At 48.4% G+C, this 6864-nt stretch overlaps 1 protein-coding gene across 2 annotated transcripts in view; it reads right to left on the reverse strand.

Moving 5' to 3' along the window:
• LOC134563470 (adhesion G protein-coupled receptor L3-like) overlaps positions 1-6096 on the reverse strand; it is a 694578-nt gene extending 688482 nt beyond the window's left edge. For both annotated transcript variants that reach the window (XM_063421391.1, XM_063421389.1), the window contains exons 1-2: positions 5644-6096; positions 5274-5450 (exon numbers count right to left, since the gene is read on the reverse strand). The gene's annotated coding sequence lies outside the window, so the exon portion shown is untranslated. The remainder of the gene's footprint in view (positions 1-5273; positions 5451-5643) is intronic.
• Positions 6097-6864: the final 768 nt, after the last annotated feature.

The raw sequence follows: 6864 nt of genomic DNA on the forward strand, positions 1-6864 counted from the left end.
GGGAGTGGGCCTGAAGAGATGAAAAGTTTAAAAAGGGAGGAAAAAAAAGACTCAGCCAGAGGAAAACAGGTTTCAGGCAGGTTGAAAAAATCCCGCACTGAGCATCACTTAGTAAGTAAAAGTGTGGTCCAGAACACTACTAAAAGGATGTTTTCATTGCCTGAAAAGACTAGCTACCTTGCTATAGTTACAGATGCATGGTGCAACGACTGGTAAAATCATCTGCCTTACAGGCAAAATCAGAAGGTTCTCTGAAAAGACTGCTGAAGTAAAAGCTATAGTGTCAAGGTGTCCTTAGAGAAGTTGTCTTAAAAATGAACACTGAGCTTGCAGCCAGGAATTTCAGACTACACTGTAGAGATTATCTAGTGAGGAACATAAAGCATTACACTGCAAACTTGGAGGCCAAAAACAGGCAATGAGATAACGTCCTAGATAGAATCACATCACAGATTTGAGTAGGAGATGGTTTCCTTGCCATTAAAGTAGGCAAGAATTAAAAGTAGATGCTTAAAAGCAAAGTTCTCCTTCTACTTCATCAGCCTGCTCTGTGAGCTCCCACTGCCAGTAGGCACTAGGATGAGATCAGGGAGTGCTGGAGCATCTCAACACCTACAGAAACAGGACATTCACATGCATCCCAAGTAGGGATTAAAGAGCCTGACATTACATGCTGGTGAGGATCGTGACAAACATTTGGCATAATTCAAGGCAGGCATGACCCCAGGAGATGAGGCAGTCAGAGGCCAGCATGTCACACTGCCTTACTGGGACAGGTACATTCCTACAAATACACCAATGCACACTGAACTCCTGCAAGAGACAATTTCTAGCTCTCCATCCTGCAACTGAAAGCACTGCCTAAAGATATACCAGAGACTGAAGTGTGGATGTACACTCAGAATTTGTCATCATGGTGCATTTTTCATATTCCCATCCCAGCAGGAGGGCATCTATTGAATGAGAAAAGGACCAGCAGGGAAGAAATGGGTGTTCATAAACATAAACATTCATAAACTCTCCAGGATGTTGATGCTCACCAGTACATCCTACCCCAATATGCAGCCCATCAGAAGGGGCAGACAGAATCTTCTTTATTTTGCAGGGCTGTCCTGATGTTTCAGTATTGTCCTCAGCAATATCGTGATGTTAAGACACTAATTTTGAAGATTTGAGAAAAGCTAAGGTTATAGTTAACAATAGATGTTGCTGATTTAGCTGAAATGAATAGATAAGTTTTGCTGAAATCAGTTAAAAGTTAGAGGATGGTTAAAAGAAACCGGATTTAAGATAAGCTACCCCAGATTTAATAACTCATTGCTTGTCAAACAGAGAAACTAATCAATACAACACCAGACCTCCTGTTTCCAGAAACGCACTGAAATAGTCCTGGAAAACAGGAAACAGGGAGTTCTACCATCCATTAATCACATCTGCATTGAAAAGGTTGAAAGTTTAGAATGAGGAAGACTCATTTTACTTCCTCCTTTTGGTGACCACTCCTCACAAAAGGACCACCAACCCATTTCAGGGAACAAACTACCCATGCTTAATAGCCTTGTTGTCAATTAGCATACGAAACGGAGAAGAGGAAGTGACAGGGGTATGAATATGCATTTGTATTTTGTGTATTCAACATTTTTCTAAATAAAAGGCTTTGTAATTACCTGTGATCTTTGCAGTGTGCATTAGAGAGCTATCCCACAGCACTGGCCAGGCATTGCAATAAACATACACTTTCTAACTTTAACTGTTAGAGTTTTTTGTCCATCACAGTTGGATATTCATATTAGATCGATATTCATATTTTAATAAATCAATGTCTGTCTCTCAGATGGATCACCACTCCAAAAAAAAATTTTTGAGTTGTTCTTACAAAACTGTTGTGGTATGCAAGAAGTCTCTAGGGAATAAAAATTTTTATCAAAATCACTCCAATTGCAGTATTTGGCTGTTTCCACAACCACCAAGTAACATAATTACAACAGGAAAAAAAAAAGTAACTTATTTAAGGCATAGAAATCCTTGTGCCTATCCTCCATGCTTTAGCTTTTCCCTGATCCATTCTTGCTCCCTGAATTCCATCTCTTTCATCAATCTTTAACCCATCCTTTATACTGTCACGCATTAAATTGCTTCCTAGTCAATCTACACCAGTCCCAACACTATTAGTATTAAAATTATTAATAAATCACCCATTCCTAGGACTTCTCCATTTACAAAGACTTTCCTCTCCCGTGTGCATGAATAAATGAGTTGATGATGCATCCATTCATGCTCTGAATGTGAAAACCCTGATGGCAGCATCAGGCCCTCCAGCTGAGTGCTGCCCAAAGATAAAGGTCATGCATATTCCTGTTCAGTCCTGGCTGATAATTCACTCTACCTGCCTCTAAATGTTTATTTATTAATTTTTCTAACAGCCCTGCAACTAGGCTGAGATGCCCAGCTCATCAGTCAGCTGGCTGGATGTGTGTGCCTGCATTTTCACCTACAAACCTGCTTGCACTTCCCTCCCGCCAGCAAAGAGCACTGGCTTCACATTTGCACCAGTAGGCACAGGGCAAATTGCTTTCTGTTTCAGGAGGAAAAAAGCCTTTTCTGCAATTAATGCTTGGATAGACAAGCTGAGCACCTCTGCTACATCACTCCCGACTGGGAGGAAGGACGTGGCCCCCATGGCATCCCAACCTGTGGGATGCACAGTCAAGCAAACAAAGGAGGGGAGTGGAGGGATGGAGCCGGCAGGGCTTGGGGACAAATTCAAATATCCTAGGCTGAGACATAAACTACTTCATCTCCGGAGGGCACCAAGAAACTGAAACACCAGCTCCCGCTTTTGTCACAAAAAAACATCTCCATGAGGACTCGGTAGCCTCAACTTAATAAATACCATTAAAATTTCACTGCCCCACAAAGCAGCACTCAGTGTTTTCACTATCTACACATCTTGTTCTGGAATTCAATGCAAAACTAAACATACCTTCTCCTAACCACCCCAAGAAGAAAAGGGAAAATATATATTTATTCAATAATAGAAATTATATGGAACTCACTGGTCAAGACTAGCTTTATAAAAACATCAGCCCTTTTGGAAATAAACACACCAGAGATTTGTATCCACTTTATTTTTTGCTAGCAGGTAACAAGACAACTGTCACTTTTTAGTAAATCAAGCCTAAATAAGGAAAAAGTACTCTTAAAGTACTCTTAAAGAGCAGGAACAGGAGCAGCCTTGACCACAAAAAGAGGGACTGACTCCTGTTCTCTCAGAGCAGTTCAATCTTAAGGAAAAAAATACAGCTTTACCATGGAGCCCTAACCTGAACTTTGTCACCCAACATTGGCATAGATCTAAAGTAACTAAAGACTAAAGACTGCAGACTTTTGACAGCAGCCCATTTTAACCTGTAACACCTGGTTTACTCCCATGAAAAACTCCATAGAAGAATTTTTCCTAATGAATGCACAGTAGAAGCCTGTTCATGTTGCAAACCCCTGGAAATGTTGATAAATGAGCTCTACAAAGCACATGCTACTACTCAATACCAAGCAGGCAGCATTGGCTGCGCTCTTAAGAGGCAGCATTCCACAATGAAAATGGAATTTCTTTTCAACTCCAGTGGAGATTTCTTTTTGGTCAGTTTTAAAAATTTTGATCCCACACTCTGTGCAGGAATAATCAGTGCTATAATACAGAGAGAAATTGCAGCCGGCAGACTACCTCTGTGCCTTATATCAAGAAACAGATGGCATTTTTGCCCTTTCCCTTGCATCTCAGCCTGCCTCTGAGTAGCTGGCTACCTGGAACCACAACTGTAATAGTGGAAATGGCAATAACTCCTAAGCAGTGATCTAAACAGGAAAGTAAATACAATAGACATGGGTTGTTTTGGCTAGAACTATAATGAACTTTACAGTTGGCAAGCAAAAACAATACATTGCTGTTGGCCAAAATATGAGTTGTTTTAACTACCGCAGAGAAGAATCCCATGCCTGTCAGGAAAGGGAGAGAAAGAGGCTCCTTTCCTACCTCGCGACCCCTCAAGCAAAACTAAACATCTGATTGTCTATACGGGAAAGGGTGAGGAAAAAAACCCAGCTAAATGTATGGGAGGTCAGCGTTACTTCCCTGGACAACTCCGGATGCAAGGCTGCTGATCAAACTCAGTCCTTGAAGGCAATCCCCCAAATACCCAGGGCACATCTCTGGGGTAGTGTATCTACTCCCTCATTAGCACTAACGGGAACCAGCTAGAGGTAGGCTCCTTAAACTGAGAAACAGGGTTGCTCTCTGGCTGATGGCAGGGAGGTACTTCCAAGTTATGCGGTCAAAAGATGATTGCAAGGGGAACACAAATAAATAATCAAGGGAGCAAATAAACAAAGGGTTAAAGAGGAAAGAGGCATTAAAAACACAATTTTCGTCGTTCAGCTATACATATCGGCCCTTGCTCAAAACAAACGCCAGTCCTACACTGATAAGAGCCAGCAAACGCAGCCTCACAGGCAGGAGGTGGGGAGCTCTGCACATCCCTACCTACACCGTACGTTTCGCTCTTTGGATGCACGGGAAGGCGAAGCTCCTGTCGTCTACCTGTAACGCGGGGCTGCTGGATTCAGACCTCTACCCTACCCCCTCACATCCACGCACAGGCAGCCCCCACCACGCACTCCCAATTCGGCAACATCCACCCACTCATGCCCCTTGATATCCAATAAAGCAATTGCTTCTCGAGGCACCCTTCAGCGATTAAACAGCAACGCAGATCCACGAAGACAAAGGAAGGGCATGAAGACGAGGGAAGGGGGGGAGAAGGGGGCAGATTGATAAAACAATGAAACTCACGAATTCCTCAGTGTAACACCAGCAAAACCCGCGGTTCAACGTGGTGCCTTCATAGAAAAAAAAAAACAAAAAAACAAAAAAAAACCAAAAACAAGACAGAGCAAGAACAAAACCTACCAGGTCCACTTCATCTCCTCACTGCCTTTGCCACCCTAGCTGCCCACAGCCAAACCAGGCTGGAGCCCACAAGGCATTTCCAAACAAGATGCGCACCACTTGTTTCCACTGTCGCCCAGCATGCAGACCCGGAGAGATGCTCCCCCGTTACCTGGAGCCCCCTGAAGACAAACTACCCTTATTGCAGCATAATTCAATCCAAGCGTGCGCCCACGACGGCCGGCACCCTTCAGCCCAACGCAAGCGGGCAAGGGAGCAACTGAAGGCCAGGCAAGGGCTGGTGAGCATCCATCCGCTGGTTACTTACCTTTAGTCACCTCCGGCTCCTGAGATGCGAGTCCCCATCAGATCCTCAACAACCTGCAGCAGGGAGCTGCTGCCACAATCCAGCCATTAAAACCACTGGTAGGAAGCACACCTGGCCATAGTACCAAAGCCCCCAGCCAGGAGAAAAAAGGGGGCAGACTAGAAGCACGAAACGTCCCTCAAGCAAGGAAAAAAAAAAAAAAAAAAAAAAGGAAAAAATAGAAAGAAGTAAGTCTTTCCTTTTCTGCCGTGTTCTGCTAGACAAGCTTTCTCCCGGAGGACGAGGGTGTGTGGGGATGGGGGAGGCGATCGCTCCCTCCTCTTTCCCGCCGTCGCCGAACCCTCTGGACGAAAGCCCTGCTCCGATTTACCTCCTCCTCCAGGTGGGCAACTTCAGGACAAGGTGATGTCTCCGGAGCCGGCACCACCGGCCAGGCAATTCGGATGCGGCAGAGTCATTGCCTGTGCTGCTGCTGCTGCTGCCGCTGCTGTCTCCGCCGCTGCTGCTGCTGGGGAAGAACAGACGCTGCCGAAGAGACCACCAAAAAAACCCCCAAAAACAAACAAACAAACAAACAAACAAAAAAGTAAAAGAAAAAAGGAGAGAAATCTTCCACCATTCCCCTTTCTCTCTCTCCTCTCCAGGACCAGCCGCTCTTCGCATCCGCTCCCCTGCCCGCGGCCCTCGCTCCGCCGGGGCTGGGGGACACAAAGGCGCCCGCGCAGAGGGAGGCGAGTGCTCTTCAGCCCCCCGCGCTCCGCAGACACCCTGGATCCTTCCTCCTCTTCCTCCCCCTCCTGCTGCAGAGACCGCCAGCCGCGGCGCGGCGCGGCTCAGCGCGGGCTGGCGGGCGGGCGGAGGGGGCGGCTGGGCGGGCGCGCCCCGCGCGACGCTCAGCGGGCGCGGGGGGGCCGCACGGCCGCTCCGCTGGCTCGGCACGGCTCGGCTCGGCGCAGCGCACACGCTCCGCAAACGGGCAGCGCGCTCCGGGGCGGCGGGACCCTCGGCACCCGCGTCCCCCGCAGGGCCGGGAGCGGGGAACGGGGCCCGGGGAGGAGGCGGCGGCGGGCGGCGCAGCGCTGCTGCCCTGCCCGGCGGCGGCCGTACGGAGCCGGGCGGGCGGCGAGCCGAGGGGCGGGGGAGCGCCGAGGGCCCGGATCTGGGTTGCGCGGACGCGGGCTCCACCTAGCAGCCGGCCGGCACCGCACCGCCGTCTCCGAGCCCGCACTGCCCCCCAGCCGCCCCTTACCCCGCACCCCCTGCGACCTCGGCCCCCCGCCCGCCACCACCTGTCCCGCCGCCCCCTCCCGATAGGATCCCGCACCGCCCGGTTGGACACTCTGCCCGTAGCTCCCCTGCCAGGTAGCAAATCGCAGCCTCCATACAGGGCACGGACCCACTCCACACTGGATCTCTCACATCCCGATTGGCCACTTGGAATTTTGTTTCCATCCAAGCAGCCAATTGCAACCTGTCTTTGCGGCACCGATCCATCAAGTGTGTGGTTCTATCACCCCTGATTGGGTGCTCTGAGCACTGCTCCCCTCCCAGAAAGCCAATTGCAGCCTCTATTTCCAGCACAGACTCATTC

This window comes from Prinia subflava, chromosome W (assembly GCF_021018805.1).
Source record: "Prinia subflava isolate CZ2003 ecotype Zambia chromosome W, Cam_Psub_1.2, whole genome shotgun sequence".
Lineage (NCBI taxonomy): Eukaryota > Metazoa > Chordata > Aves > Passeriformes > Cisticolidae > Prinia > Prinia subflava.